The 15,003-nt window shown below is 65.8% G+C and overlaps 1 long non-coding RNA gene across 3 annotated transcripts; it reads left to right on the forward strand.

Annotated features, from left to right (window-relative positions):
- The first annotated feature begins 3,377 nt into the window (after positions 1-3,377).
- On the forward strand, positions 3,378-13,897 carry LOC123812185. 3 transcript variants are annotated; one of them, XR_006784489.1, is made up of 5 exons: positions 3,378-3,585; positions 3,676-3,800; positions 8,166-8,261; positions 9,875-12,372; positions 13,276-13,897. It is a non-coding gene; the product is annotated as an uncharacterized LOC123812185 (long non-coding RNA). The 3 variants fall into 3 exon arrangements; XR_006784490.1 differs by lacking the exon at positions 13,276-13,897 and having other exon boundaries at positions 9,875-9,951; positions 10,024-13,114; XR_006784488.1 differs by lacking the exon at positions 13,276-13,897 and having other exon boundaries at positions 9,875-13,114.
- Positions 13,898-15,003: the final 1,106 nt, after the last annotated feature.

Here is a 15,003-nt window from a genome sequence, read left to right on the forward strand (position 1 = left end):
CCTCCTTCCGGACCCACGTGGGGCGGTCCCGCGGGCTGCCAGGACACGGGCCAGGTCCAGAGTCCTCAGCCCCAGGGGCTTCCGTGGCGTCTGGCACGGCTGGGCAGCGCGGGCCCCGGCGGAACGTGTGTCTGGTCATGGGCGGGGGAGGGGGGGGTCCCCTGCGGGCGCAGACTCGGTGGGAGGGAATCACTTCCGTTCTCGCTCCCACGCACGGAGCACGTCCTGGTCCCAAACCGGAGTGTTTTCTGGACCTGTGTTTGCCGCCCGTGTAGAAGCGAGAACCACCTGCAGTGTTTTTACGGCGCCTCGTGGCCGGGGCCCCACCTGAGACGTAACCCGCCTGTCAGAACCGTGGGGCGCCGGGGGTGGAGGGTGGTGGAGGCCTCGGGGACTCGGGGGAAACCGGGGCCCCGCCGTGCCAGGGGCCGGGGGTCCACGCAGCCTCGGCCTCGCTCAGAGCTGAGCCTTAAGTCCCTGCGTCCTCACGGCAGGCCATCAGCCGTGGCGCAGGTGCAGAGCGAGCACCAAAAATTTACGCCCTGCCCCCGGCACAAATGGCAAGGCTGAACCTCGGGCTCCTGACGCAAGGACGTGGGGGGCCTGGGACTCAGGCGACGGAGGGTGGGCAGCTGCAGGGGGACTGTCTCCGGCCGGGGGTCCGCCGGCTGCCCCGGGGAGGGGGGACAGGGAGCCGCTGCCTGTCGGCTCCTGTCATTTCCTGCCGGCGTGGGTGGGTGTGCGCGCCGTCGGCCGTGGCCGGCAGCCGGTGATCTCGGAGCCCAGAGAGCGGACCCAGTCACTCTCGGCTGGGACTTTCGTCCTCGCCGCCCTGCCCCGCTGCCGGAGCTGCCCGGGCCCTGTCGTGCGGCCACCAGGTGAGCGGCGCGGGCGGAGCCAGCCGTGGGAGCGGCACCTCCAGGAGAACGCGGCCCTGGGAGCCTTGCTCGCGTCTGGGTCCACCAGGCCTCCTCGCACCTGACACGCCCAGACTGCCGGGGACACGCACTCAGACGTGCCCCGCAGACAGGGACACGGGGACACGGGGACACGGCACCCAGACGGACACCCGGACACAGCAGTGACTCTGCATCTGGGGCCTGAGCTGCGCAGCTCCCAGTGGCCTTGGGGAGCCGGCGGGTCACACGGTCACCGTCCCCACTCTCCAGGACACCCCGGCCCTCGGTGTCACCTCTGACCCGCACTGGCCGGGCCTTGGCCCGCCTCCCCCGCGGGGCCGGGAGGCAGTGTCTGAGGATGCAGAACTCAGGACGCCCACTGAGGTCAGAGTTCGGACGAGGACGATGACCAGGTCCGCGGGAGGTGGGCCCACTGTGCGCCAGATGCGCTAGAAAGTGCTCGTTCCCGGGCTGGGACCCCGGTCTCCGTGGGGCCCGGCCCTGCTGGTCACCGGCCGAGCAGCCCCTCGCCTCGGAGGGCGGCGGTCTCCAGGGCGGGCCGCTCCCTTCCGGGTCGGCGACGCCAGCGGGTGGCCGAGGAGCTGCGGGGGGCGCCCACCGCTGCCGCCGGGGTCCGGAGCTCACTGGGACTGCTGGGCGCCCCCTGATTGATGGGCCAAGTCGAACGTAACGAACGGCAGACGTGCTCCCGAGTGTGGTGCCCCTTGTGCGTAGTCACCGGGACCTTGGAGACTCCTTACGGGGCCCCAGACGGAAGTGCAGGGAACAACGGCCGAAAATGGGGGGCTGCCCGCACAGGGGCCCAGCGGCAGGACCGGCCCCCGAGGTGCCCGGCCCATGCCTGCAGCGTGCTGCATCGGAGGCCCCGGCCAGCAGCGGGGTCTGTCGTGAGGACTTTACAGCCACCCGGAGGAAACGATAAACTCCCTTTTCCTTCTCGGTTCTGCTTGATGCAAGCGCGAACAGACACGTGGTGGTTCACACAGACCAGGGAGCTGGGTTTCCAGAAGCTCTGTGGCCGGCGGTGCTGAGGGGGGAGACCCTGGTCCTGGCGGACGGACGTGCGGGTGGACGGGAGGGGTCCGGGCGGGGCCCTCGGGAGCAGAGGCAGGGACGGGGAGTGGGTGGTGAGCGTGGGCCAGGAGGGAGCGGGTGGGAGAAGGCAGGTGGGCGGTGGCAGGGCTGTTCCCGCCGCAGGTGCTCGTGAGGCCCACCGTGGGCGAGGGAAGGCCACAGCAGAGTGGGCGTGCATGTCTCTTTCTTCTCCTTTTTAACCCTCGCCTCAGGATCTGTGTTCACTGATTTTAGAGAGAGAGGAGTGGGGAGAGAGAGAGGAGTGGGGAGGGGGGGTGGGGAACCTCAGTGTGCCTCCTACACACGCCCCGACCAGGGATCAGCCCCACGGTCTAGGCGTGTGGCCCGGCCAGGAATCGAACCTGCAGCCTTCTGGTGGCCCCACTCCAACCAGCTGAGCCACCCGGCCAGGGCGGGCGGCTCAGCGTCCAGTGGCGTTCCAGCCCCGGCCGGGGCCCAGGAGAGCCCTGCTCCCCACACTGGGGGCCTCCGCTCTGCGTCCGGAGGCTGCGGCCCGTCACAGTGGGGCGCCTCCCTCCTGGCCGGGGGTGCGGGGACGCGTGGGGGCCGTGTGGCTCCGTGCTCAGCCGGACCAGCCCGGCACTGACGCGAGCCCTCTCCTCACACGGGGAGGCAGCTGCCCCAGGGAGCCAGGTCAGGGCGGGGGTCCGACGCAGCCCGAGGTGGGCCACACACACACTCAAGCGGGTGTTTCGGAGAAACTTGTTTGTGTTGGTTTCCAAGCCTTTTACTGTATAGAAAGGGGCTCCGCCCGGGACTGAAGCTCAGCGTTACGGACGCCCTTCCCCCCCAGAGACCCCCGCCTGTCCCGCCGGTGGGGACCTGGCCCCCAGCAGGCTCTGGCACTTGTACAACGGGCGTTAAATGACCCATTAGGCATATAACTAAAACGACACACACGTTTTTTTTTTAACAAAACTTCATGGATCTACAAATCACTCACAGCGTTTTGGATGGAGACACACTTCAGATTCTGAATCACTCAAACGGCGTTAAACTCTCTTTTTCTCCGATACAGAAAAAACAGAATCACGCGTAAGGAAAACGTGCAGAGACTATATACTTTCCCCATGAAAGTGGCCGTTCTAGACTCACTTGGGAAGACAATGAAAACAAACACCCACGGAGCAAGAAGAAAGTGGCTTTGTGCGACTCCAGGGGAGGGGCGGAACACCTGGCCTGACACGGAGCCCGTGCACACCCGGCCGTCTCGTGGCCCCGGGCCCCCCGCAGCCCCCCGGGGGGCGTGTTCTGGCCCCGGCTTCCTCCTCGGACGCCCCAGGAGGCCCCACAAGCCGGCTTGCCCCTGAGCCTCGGGAAACACGGGTCAGGTTTTGAAGAGCACTTTCAACACCCCTGCGCCGAGAGGAGCCAGAGTCTATTTGCAGCACAAACACGCTTTCTAAAAATAGGGACGCAGGTCGGCGGGCTGCGGCGCTCGCCACTCGGACGGTGAGCCGCCCACTGCTGCTGCGCTTCCTCCCTCGCCGCGCTGGCCCAACGGCCACCGGCCCCCCCCCCCACGCCGTGTGCCTCCCCAGGGTGCTCGGGACTCGGGTCGACCGTCCTGGTAGGACCTCCCCTGAGCGGTTCTGCCCACGGCAGGGGTCAGACGTTTAGCTAGAGCACAAAGCTGAGTAATGTTCCTTCCTCCTCTCAGGGAGCAGTTTGGGGGCCCGGGGTGCTGGTCCGGGGAAGCCAAGTGCGGTGACTGGCCTCGCCATGTGGGGCCCCAGGATCCTTGGGGACCACCCCCGCAGCGCCCTCTGCAGACGGTGACCACAGGTGGGTGATCCTGGTGGCCTGTTTATTTTATTTTATTTATTTTATTTTAATTGTTGTTGCAGTGCAATTTTCTACCTTTTACTCCCATCCTGACCCACCGTGGTGGCCTGTTACTGTGTCCCTCCCCCGTCCCCACGGGAGTCCCCGGTCCCCCGGCATAGCCACCGCTGTCGCTGCGGCGGTTCCGACCTCGGGTAGCGGAGACGGGCGGCCTGCCTCCCCCTCCCCCGTCAGGGGCGCACCCGGGCGTCCGGCCCCCGCCTCGCTCCCTGAGCCCGTCCCACCCCGAGAGTGAACCTCTCCCTCGGTCCCCGAGTGGCCCACTGCGCCCTCCTCGGCAGTCTCACCGCAGTCGAGGAAAAAAGCTTTCCTGACCTTAACTCCAGGAATACAGAATGTTCCAAGTAAAACTTCAGTTGTTCCGAGGGTTTCTGCATTTCACAATCCCTGACCAAAGTGCGGTTGTTTTCGCATATTTCTCCCCTGCGCTATCCCAGAGGGAGCAGGACAACAACCCGCCCCAAACGCTCATCCTCCACGACGAGGAAGCAAAACAACGAAGAGCTCAAAAACATCGTGTACCGAAGCTCTGCCAGAGCGCAGGGGACCCGACGCGAGAGAGGGGGCGCGGGTGTTACTGTGTTTGCGGGTCGGCCGTGTGTCCGTACATTCCGATCCCAGAGTCCCGGCCGCTGCAGACAAACCGGGAGGCCGCCACCCGCCGCGTCTCATGGGACAGCCACCAGCACACACCCCGAACGTCCCGGTCCCCGGGGCTCTGCCTGAGGGACTGGGGTCCACGCTGCCTCCTCCGAGCCAGGAAAACAAACGTCCTCGCTCCCATCACAGGCCTTGAGTGGATGCCTGCCCCGTGCCCCTGGGGCCATCTGGGGAGGACAGGATGGGTCAGGCTGGCCGCCACCCCCAGAGCCTTCACCTCCAGCTGACGGGTTCTGGGGCGGCAGCCAGCGGCTCCTGGGGGTCAGGACGGGCGGTCCTCGTGGGGCGAGGCTGGGACAACCTGCTGGGTTTGTTCGCAGTGGCCGCCACGCTGCCCGTTCCCACAGCGGCCGCGTCTGCGGGCGCGAGGCCGTGAGGGAGCTTGGGGAAGAGGCCCCAGGGCCCCGAACGCGCTGAGATCCGGAGAGTTTTCCGGAACACGAGCTCCCCGGGTGACTGCCCGCCAAGCTTTGGCTAATGGCCGTGGCTCTGAAAAAACTGAACCCGACAATTTTGTCAGGGTTCCTGTCGCTTCCAGGGCAGAGCACAGTTTGGAGTTCGTCACACCTGTCTCTGGGGGTGCCGACACGCGTGTGTTCTGGCGCTGGCCGGTGAGAACGTCAGACTTCGGCACGAGCGTTCGACCCACTGACCCACTGGTTTGGCTCCAGAGGTCGATTTTCAGACGCCACAATCTCTCCACCCCCCACCCCCCCAGCACAAACCCAGAGCTCTGAATGAGCTTCAGCCTGAATCCATAGGCAGGTGTCCTTCCAAAACGCCAGTGTTGTCTTTGTACGTGAGAGTTCTGCAGCACTGAGTATGTGTTCGTACAAACAGTGAGATGTAGAACACAGACATCGTGGTCTGAGGGCAGACCGACTCTTCCTCGAGGTGGGGGTGCTGCAGAGCTCCCCGAGGAGGCCGCAGGGCCTGGCACCCCAGAAACGCGGAAGGGCCAGTCCAGCCCCCACAGCCGGAGCCCCCCCCCCATCAACGCTGGGATGGGAGAGGCATTCTTCCCGCCGTGGCCAGATGGCGCCCAGGACGGTGGCGGCCCTGTCTTAAGCATCTTCCTTACTTGCACCTCGCACCCTCGTCCGGCGTTCTCACGAGGCCGAGCTGCAGAGGGGCCCTCTCTCGGGGGACCGTGCTGCACGGGGGGGGGGGCTGGGGCATGGGCAGCCGAGACGTCCTTGGCGAGGAGAGACCTTGCAGACCAGTCCCCGCGGGGCCGGCATTCTGGGAGTGGCCCCTCCCAGCACGGGCCAGAGCCGGCGCCCGCGGGCAACACAGCCCCCCCATCTCGGAGCCGGAGCCGGGGGGCGGGGGCCCACCGCACCCCACTGTGGGGACGCCACCGGCTCGCTCTGCCAGCCGCTGAGGACAGGACGCTCGGCAGGCCGGGACGAGTGCGCGGTCGCAGAGTCCACCTCGGGCCACACTGGACTCCGGACGGCATTTCAAAGACCCGGAGTCCAAAGGTGAGAGCTAAAAGGTCTAAGATAAAAAACACAGCGATGAAGTGAAAGACCTACTAGGTGTTACTGGGGAAAAAAGATCAGTGCACTTCAAGACACAGCAGAAAAAAATACCCAAAATGCAACAGGGAGAGATGATTTTTTAAAAAATCGGTGTGGTATCCGTGAGCTGGGGGAACACTTGTAGTTCTAATGTGCATACTGTCGGGTTTTCAAAGAAGAGGGCCGGAAAGAGTGTTAGAATAAAAAATGGCCAAGGACTTCTGCATTCGGTGAAAACGATCTCCCCATTTATCCACACACCCGAGAAAACTCAAACAAAAGATGCGCAAGGAGAACCACGGTGTGGCCGTGGTAGACAAACCGCCCAGCACCAGGACGGGAGAAAGCGGAGGAGTCGTCAGGGAGGGAAGGCTCGCCCCGCGCAGCCGGACGGACACAGCCGAGAGCAGACTCGTCACCGGGAAACCCTCGCGTCAGGGCACGGCGGGGCGGCCCCTTCGCGGCGCGGAGCGAAAACCCTCAACGACAAGTTTGACCGCCAGGGGAAAAACAACTTCAGAAATAAAGTCCTTTCAGTTCAGGCATACAACAGCTTAAATATAACTTTTTACAAAGATTTTAAATTTATGTTTAGAGAGAGGGCGAGGGGGAGAGAAAGAGAGAAACATCACTGTGTGGTCGCCTCTTGTACACACCCCACGAGGGGCCTGAACCCACAACCCAGGCAGGTGCCCAGACCAGGAATTGAACCGGCGGCCTTTCGGTGTGCGGGGACGACACCCCAACCCACTGACCCACCCGGCCAGGCCAGGGCCCCCTCACCCTTCCTCGCCCCTCCCCCAGGACGGCCTACCGCCTCCGGGTTCTCCAGAACAAACCTCAAGGCCTAAGGGAGGCACCACCCGCGCTCACACTTTTTCATCTCTTTTGCTGTGCCCGTTGCTCATTAACGCGGAGACACGAGGAAAGACAGCAGGTTACCAGCGGTGGGCTATACAAGTGCAACTGCACCAGGCCGGGTCGTGGCCCCGGGGGGGCGTGCCCTCCGTCCACCGCCCACCGGCGCGCCCGAGAGTCTCCGCCAGGAGCCGGTCTCCATCCGCACGTGGCAGGCCTGGGTCCTGGCGGCGGGGACTGGGGCCGCCGGCCCCGCCCCTCGCTGTGCAGGGAGGCGGGAGACCCTCGGGCCCACGCTGCCCATCTGCGTCCGCGGTGTGTGGGGACCCTTCCTGGAGGAGAAGGGCCCAGCGGTCGCTGACGGAACCGGACCCCCAGAGCCACACCCCGGGCTGGGGAGCCGTGCAGGCGGTCCTCGCCGCCGCTGTGCTCCGCCGGGCCGGGAGCGGTGGTCCTGGGGGCTCGGGCACCTGGGGCCCCGCAAGCCCCAGGCGCCTGCCGCTCCTGCCAGGGTGCAAAGGAAGCGTTTGGGGGTCAGAGGGAGGGAAGCCGGCGAGCTGGGGGGGGTCGGGGGTGATGGACGTAAACCGAGGAGATTTCACCGTGAGGAGGACGGGAAGGCCCCGGCCCGCTCTGGCTGAGCAGTAACCGGATCCGACTCCCGGTCTGGGGGGCCCAGCAGACGGCGGGGGCGCGTCAGCCGGCGCAGCATCCAGCAAACAGACTGCTCTGCGTCCAGCTGGGGAGGGCAGACGAGGCCCTGGTGAGCACGGGGGGGGGGGCAGTCGGTGGCACACACAGGCCTGCGGGTGGGTTGGACGTGGGGGGGGAAGAGCCGCCTGCACCAAGGCCCCCAGAGATCGCCGCGGGCACCGGGGTGGAGCGTGGGGCAGGGGACGGGTTTGGAGAGGGGGGACCGCGGACTCACGGGCCAGGGCGGGTCTGGGGACCAGCGCCAGGCTCAGCGCCCCTGCGGTGGGACGGCGGGGGGGGGGGGCCCCGCCGGGGGGGGGAGGGAGGGGCTGGAGATGCAGGAGGAGGCTGGACTACAGGTGGCTTTCTTGGGGGGGGGCGTCGTGGAAGCGGGTGGATGCCCCGCCCCCTTTTTGAAAGACACGGCAGCCTGATGGGGTCGGGGTCCCTCTGCCGACGGGCGGGGTTCGGGTGGCAGGAGAAGAGGCCGGAGGGGTGGAGGGAGGGGCTGCGGAGAGGACATGGGCCGGTGACTAAGCACCCCCCCCCCGCCCCCCCCCCACCCCCGCAGGGGCAGCATCTCTGAAGGGAATCGCCTGTCACCTGGCATCAGCGCTCTTTTCGCCAAATCGCTTCTGAGGCGACTCCAAGACGCTTCCAGCCAGGGGTAATTATCCGATTATCTGTCATCCCCAGTGTGAGCGGGGGGGGGGGGGGCGGTGCGTGGCGGACTGGCTTTCTCCCCCCACCCCCGACCCCACCGCTGGGTGCGGGCTGTTGGCCGGGGAAGGAGGTGACTCAGCACCCGTCAGTCACCACAGCTCCGGGGAGAAGACTCAGGCACCAGGGGCCATGGTAACTGATTGCTAATCAGGGAGAGACGTCGTCTCCAGCACGGAGCACGCGCCCGTCGGCCGCTGAGCCCTGGAGGTGCTGCCGCCTCCGCAGGACGGGCCCTGAGCCTCCTTCCTCGAGTCGCCGGGGCCTCGACACCAGCAGCCGCCCCCTCGGACGTGCGAGGGCTCTGCGGTTGGGGCCGAGAGCGGGGCGCCCCCCGAGACGGCCACCCTGGGGAGTGTGTCACGGGAAGGCCCGGGGGTCCCCAGGGGCAGGGTGCAGGGCAGCAAGGGAGAGAGCGAGGTGAACTGAGCCCCTCGCTCCCCGGGACTCTGAGCTGGCCCTGCAGGTCGCTGAGCCCGGGGACCGCGGTCGGACGGTGCCCCCGCTGGTCGGGGTCTCTGCAGGGGAAAGTGGGGACAGTGGCAACAGCCCCGAGCTCAGCTTTGCCCGGAGGTGCCGGCTGGCACGGGTAAATCAGCTCGAACGTTCTCCCACCCGTAGCAGTGACCGCACCCCATTGGCTGTTCTTGTCCTCTTGTTCATTGTTCGGCCCCTCGCCACGGCCCAGGGGCCCTGGGCAAGCCGTGGGGTCACCCTCGGCAGCACCGCGCCTGAGCCATCCGTGCGGGGGGGGCACACTTTCAGACCTCGGCACCTCCGCCTCGGCCCCTTCCCGTCACCGACGCCCCAGGGGGCGTCCTCCCTGCTCCCCTCCCCCCACGCCTGCATCCTGCATCCTGTCACCAACACGCGGCTTGCTGACCTCTGAAAACGAACACCTCTTCAGACTTCCTCCCCCTGCACCTGGGACAAAACCCGGAGTCCCTGCCGCGGTGGGCAGGGCTCACGCCGGGGTCCGGCAGTGTCAGCCCACGTCCTGCCAGCATCGCCCGGGCTCCGGGACTCAGGCCGCACCCCGGGGGCCTCGGGGGTCGCAGGAGCTGGTCCTCCTTGGGGAGGTTCGCCCCGGGGGCGTCCTCAGACCCGCCTGTTTCCAGGCGGCCTGGTCTCCGCCCCCGTGGCCCCCTGCCCCACCCCCCACTCTCAGGGTGAACACCCTGACCCACCATGAGAAATGCCCCCCCACACCCGTGTGTCCTCGCCGGGTTGGGGGCTGCTTTGGTGGCTGTCCCGAGCTGTCCCATGTCCCCGAGCAGAAGGTCACTTCTGCAGGGGGAGGGGAGCTGCCCGCAGCTCGGAGCTCTGAGCCCAGGGCTGGCGGGCATTAGGCTCTCAGTAAAAATATTCTGGACTTAAAAAAGAAAGGTCCACAGAGTATGTCGTGATTCTTTGATTTTTCTAAAGATCACAGGAGGTAGATCATTCTGTCCGCCCGTTCATCAGTGGGTGGCTGGCACGTGGGCACTCCCGGGCCAAATCAGGGGTCAGATCGAGTACAAAGGGATTTTTCTGTTTTTCTGCCCCGGCACTGGCTCCCAGCAACGCCCCCTCTGATCCTGAAGGTTCGGGGGACTTCCGTTTGCGGAGGGCGGCCTCCCACGACGGCTGGAATGAGGGTAAGAAACTTCTGGAATGCGGGAAAGGAGGGAACTGACTGTGCGGAAACCGACACCGTGCACGCCGCGCAGAGGCCCCGGCTCCTGGAGGCACCCACGTGGGATGCACTCGGCCGTGAGAACAGACCTGAGGATTTCGCGCGGCGGCTGCCACGGTTTCCCAGGGGTGGGCGTCCCCCCAGAAACTCTCCGATGCATGCCACCCGGGACTGAGGAGGTGTCGCTTCCGTCGAAGGAGGGCTTTCCGCCCGCAGAACTCTCCCGGTTTGAACTCCGATTTCGGGCGAGGGCGGGGTGGCGGGCCTGCACGTGTCCCCTGCGGCGGGCTCTCCTGGCCGGGGCCTCGGACCGCGGGCTCCTTCGGGCTACAGGCCCACCCGGCGGCCGAAGCAGGTCCCCCACAGCCGAGTCACCTGGGAGCTCAGCCCGCCCGGGACTCTGCTCTGCTGGCTGAGAGCGTCACTGATCTCCCTCAGAGAGAAGGCTTGCTTTTGCTAGACTTTTTCCAGCCTTTGGCTGCTTTGTGAACTTTTTATTAGTCCGCTTATTGCTTATTTTGCGTGGTCTTCAGCACCAGAGGGAGAAGGGCGCCACTGTGCTTTGTGCTGTGGGGCCGTATCGTACTGACCGCCCCCCCCCACCCCCCCGCCGTGGGGGACGGAATGCCGACGTCCCGGCCGCCTAAACAGCCGCAGACGACAGACCCAAACATCCCCCTTGCAGAGCGGCCGCGCAGCCTCCCTCTCGACCCTGACCTTAAATACTGGCCGCCCCCCATCGAGGAGAGCCGTGCCCTTCGTCTTACAGCGTTTGTCTCCATGCCGACCGCAAGTGCCAGAGGGTGATTCTTCCTAGAAAAACCAACCCTTTGCGATAACACGCAGCGTGTCCCTGACTAATGAGGTTGCCTGAGGTTGGCAGGCACGGGGAGTCTCGTCGCCCCACCCCGTGCTGGGCGATCACGCGGCGTCCTGTCTGCGCACGCCAAGCCCCGGAGCCAGCAAAACTCTCCCGTCGTTAGCCTCTCTGCCTAACCAGGCTACTCGTGAAGGACCGAGCCATCAGTCACGCCGGCCAAGCCCGCCGAGATGGGAGCGGACGCCAGAGGCTGATGAAATCCCTGGGCCAGCGCCGCGGCCGGCTTTGCCGTGGTGACTGGTGGCTCACCGCCAGTGTGTGTGTGTGGGGGGGGGGAGGCGTCCTCTGAGGTTGCTCAATGTTCCTGGGCAGTCGTAACTGCCCTCTGAACCCGAGGTGGAAAAGAGGGTCTTTATTTATGTGTTTGTTGTTTGCTCTGTTTGGAAGCTGGAGAAGGCTCTCTCTCGGTGGCAGGGCTGTGGGGGAGCCCCGGGCCGGGGCCCTGTCCTTTCCCGACGGCTCTGAACGCAGGGCGAGGGCCCCCGCAGGGCGAACGGCAGCTGGAGAGCTAGAGGCATGTCGTGCGCCGTGAGCACCGAGCCGCTGCTCTGCTCTCCTTGACTGACGGCCACTTCTCCCCCCGCAGAGAGCCCCTCTGAAGCGAAAACTAAAAACAAATATTCCTCACCATCCCTAAAAGAAAGGGCCATCAAATGCGTCTCGCTTTCTGATCGCCACATTCCGGGTGTCCGTGCCTAGCCTGGCCCACAAAGACTCCTTTCCTCCACCCCAGGTGGGGCCCGCGTGGCATGCAGGTGAGCAGCGGAGGGAACTTTCTGACCGTGGAGCAGAGAGGGGCTCCCTGAGGGCGCTCCTGACCACGCAGTGGGTGAAATGGCGGCAGGTTTGCAGGCAGGCGTCCCGGGAGGAAGCAGAGGCCACGGCAACACAGGCCCGGCACACCCTGGGCTCGCTGCCCCTCGAGTCCCGGAGCAGGACTTTCACAGCGACAAGAGGAGGCAAGATAAAAGCTCCCCGTGCTGACCCGGTACCCGGCCCCGGACCGGCCAGAGGAACGAGGATCCAGCCGCTTGTTTTTAATCACGTAGACCGTGATTTATGGGCTGACTCATCTGTGAACAAGGACAGTGTCCAGGCACTGGACACTGTCCACACAGAACGGACGCCGCCACGGCGGGGCTCGCCCGGGGCTGGCGCTTCTGCCGCGTGGCGTGGGGGGCGCGGGGGCAGGGACGCGGCGGCAGGGCCTGACCGGCTATGCGTGGTTTTCCCTCCGGGGGTTGTTGGTTGGGTCTTTTATCCATTTTTCTGTGGGGCGGTTTGTCTTTTTCTCGTGGATTTGAGCCCCATGACGGATGGACGGACAGGCCGTAGGTAGGGGCTGCAGCTCAGCGACGTGTCTCACAGATGTCTCCCCCCAGTTTTTGGAAGGCAGTTTACAACAACAGATGTTTCCCATTTCGAGGGAGTGGATTCGCCCGTCGATCCTCGAGTGATTCATGAGTTGTGTGTCTTGCTTAAGAAACCCGTCTCCACCCCAAGGTGAGGCTGGTTTTCACCCAGGCTGCTCCCGCCGGCTGTGCTTTCACGTTTAAGCCCCCCCCCCTCGGGACTGAGGGTGTCCGCGGCGGGGGGTAGACAGCTATTTCACACGCCCCACGTGGGAACACGTTTTCTCAGCCCCGTATACGACACGGCCCCTTCTTCGAAGCGGCCTCTCGGGACATGATTGTCGCCGATCAAACCTCCGTGTCGTCCCTGGTCTGTGCCTGTGCCCTTACCCCGCACCCTGTCTCCTTGATCCACCCACTGCCCACCCACTGCCCACCCACTGCCCCTGCCGCACACTCAAGCCATCACCCGCCGCAGGGCCGCGATTGGGTTGGTGTGGGGGCAGCTCCTTCGTTTGTTTCTTTACGGGTTGTTCTCTGGAGGCGGAGAACGTGCCTCTTCGGTCCCTGTCTCCCCGGGAAGGGCCCGCCGTCCGTCCGACGCCTCGGATGTTGTTTTCTGGCCGTTTTTGTGAGCGATGCCCTGTGAGCCAGGGGGGAAACGCGAAGCCAGGACCCCTTTCCGGCGGGTCTGCCCCGAGCGTCGCGTCACAGCGAGAAGGGGCCGGTGGTCCGCGGGGCCTCCCTGCCCACTTCACCGGGACACGGGAACAGAGCCTTCACTGGGGACTCGACCTCGTCCCCCGGGCGCCCCGGCTTCTCTGAGTGGCCAGGCGGCCCCGCTCCAGGGGGCGGCCCTGTCCCGCCCACCTCCTGGTCCCCCTGCCGCCCACCCCTGGATCCCTGGGGCCCGGGCCCTGCCGAGGCAGTGGGCACCCGCACACGTGGACGGTGGGGGTGGGGGGTGGGGGGGTGGGGGGGGCTGCACCTTCGACGGGCAGGCCGAGGGGCCAAAATCTCCATCTGGGGGAGACGGGAGTGCTAACCCTTCCAGGAACCCCGGCCGCCAGGCACCGGGAGAGCACAACCCGGACGCGGATGGAGCGCGAGCCCCCCCGAGGCGCAGGGTGGTCTCGGGAGCCGACCAGGACCGGGAGCAGCCCAGCCACGGACGCACGACCTCCCTCCGGCCAGCCACTCGGCAGTGGTGACCTCCGCCTGGCCTCTTGGGCCCCAGGACTTGGGAGGGGCAGTCTCCATGGACCCTGTGAATACACAGCACGAAGCACGAAAGACCCCGGGAGCCACGCTCTCGAGGCCGCAGGGAGCAGAGTTGGGTGACCGTGTGTCCTCTCGGCGTGGCGCCTGGACGGGGAGGGCCAGCAGCCCCCGACGGGCCCCGGACGGACACCCATCCCACACAATCGTCCACAGGGGCCCATCCAGGGGGGCCGCAGCTTGTGGCCAAGGCCAGAAACGACGCCGGGCCGCAGAGGGGCTGAGGGCCGTCCCAGGGCCGCCTGCGGCAAAGGCCGGCTGTTGGGCCTGTGACAGGTGCCGGGTACACGGCTCTGGGTCACCGAGGCGGAGGCTGCATCTGGGAACCCAGGGCCCCTTCGGGCCAGAGCTTGGCCGGTGGCCTGTGGGCTCCGAGCCTCCACGGCCCGGAGCTCGGGGCAGCCGGGGGAAGGGGGACAGCTGGGGGAAGGGGGGGCGGCTGGGGGAGGGGGGCGGCTGGGGGAGGGCAGCGGCCGCAACATTCAGACCCCCCCCCGTCACGCACACGACTTCCAGCCCTCGCTGTGAACAGACTCGTCCGATCTGTGGTCACGGTGCTGAGCGCCCCCAACCCCCGTCAAAGGGCTCTTATTACACCCAGTTTTCATGAAGGAAAATGGTGGTTTTCATTAGGTTATTAGGAAAGAGAAACCTATTTTTAACTCTGGAAACTTCTCTACAGCCCCCTGGGGACGCGGGGACCTGGGCGTGCCGGTCGCTGTGGAAGCCCGTGTTTCACAACGTGGGCCTGAGGGGCAGCAACGAGCAGAAATAGCCAAGGCCTCCCGTGGTCTCAGCCCCGACGCGCCGCCCCCCGGCCCCTCTCCTGGGGCTGCGCCCCGGCCCCCACCCCCCGCCGGCCCGGGGAGCCAGGACCCGGGCGGCTGAAATCGAGAAAGCGCTTCCACTGTGCACTCTGGTTTGAAGACCCTTGAATTTTATGAATAATTCCCCTTTGGTTAAAATGTTCCATTGTCGGCTTTTACCTGTAGGTGGTTTCTTGGTTCGTTTTGGAAAATGGGAGGATATTTAACTGTTCGAGAATCAGAATATGAATATATCAATTTTCTAATGGACTTTGTTGAATTTTTAAAAAACTCTCACCTGAGGATACATCGCTGATTTTAGGGAGGGAGGGAGGGAAGGAGAGACGGCGGGGCGGGCGGGGGGCGGGGACACGGATCGGTGGGCTCCCGTGGGGGCCCGGACCGGGCACCAGATCTCCGAGCTCTGGAGCACCGGCGACGCTCCGGCCGCTGGAGACCCCCGGCCGGGGCTACAGGGGGTCTTCTGCAGTCAGAGCCCCGGGGCTTCCGCCCGAGTGTAACGAGAAAGCGAACGAGCAAGCACACCGGTGGGCAAAGCCCAGAGCAGACGGGGGGACCGGAGGCCAGAGAGATGGCCCCCGGGGGGCGCGGGGCAGGCGGAAAGTGGGGGGCACGGTCAGGGGCCCACAGTGTCGTCATCGGCCGCACGGGGCCGGGGACCCCCGACCTGGTGGGGC

The sequence above is a fragment of the Phyllostomus hastatus genome, unplaced genomic scaffold, assembly GCF_019186645.2.
Source record: "Phyllostomus hastatus isolate PE091 unplaced genomic scaffold, TTU_PhHast_1.1 phas_scaffold_78, whole genome shotgun sequence".
NCBI classification, from domain to species: domain Eukaryota; kingdom Metazoa; phylum Chordata; class Mammalia; order Chiroptera; family Phyllostomidae; genus Phyllostomus; species Phyllostomus hastatus.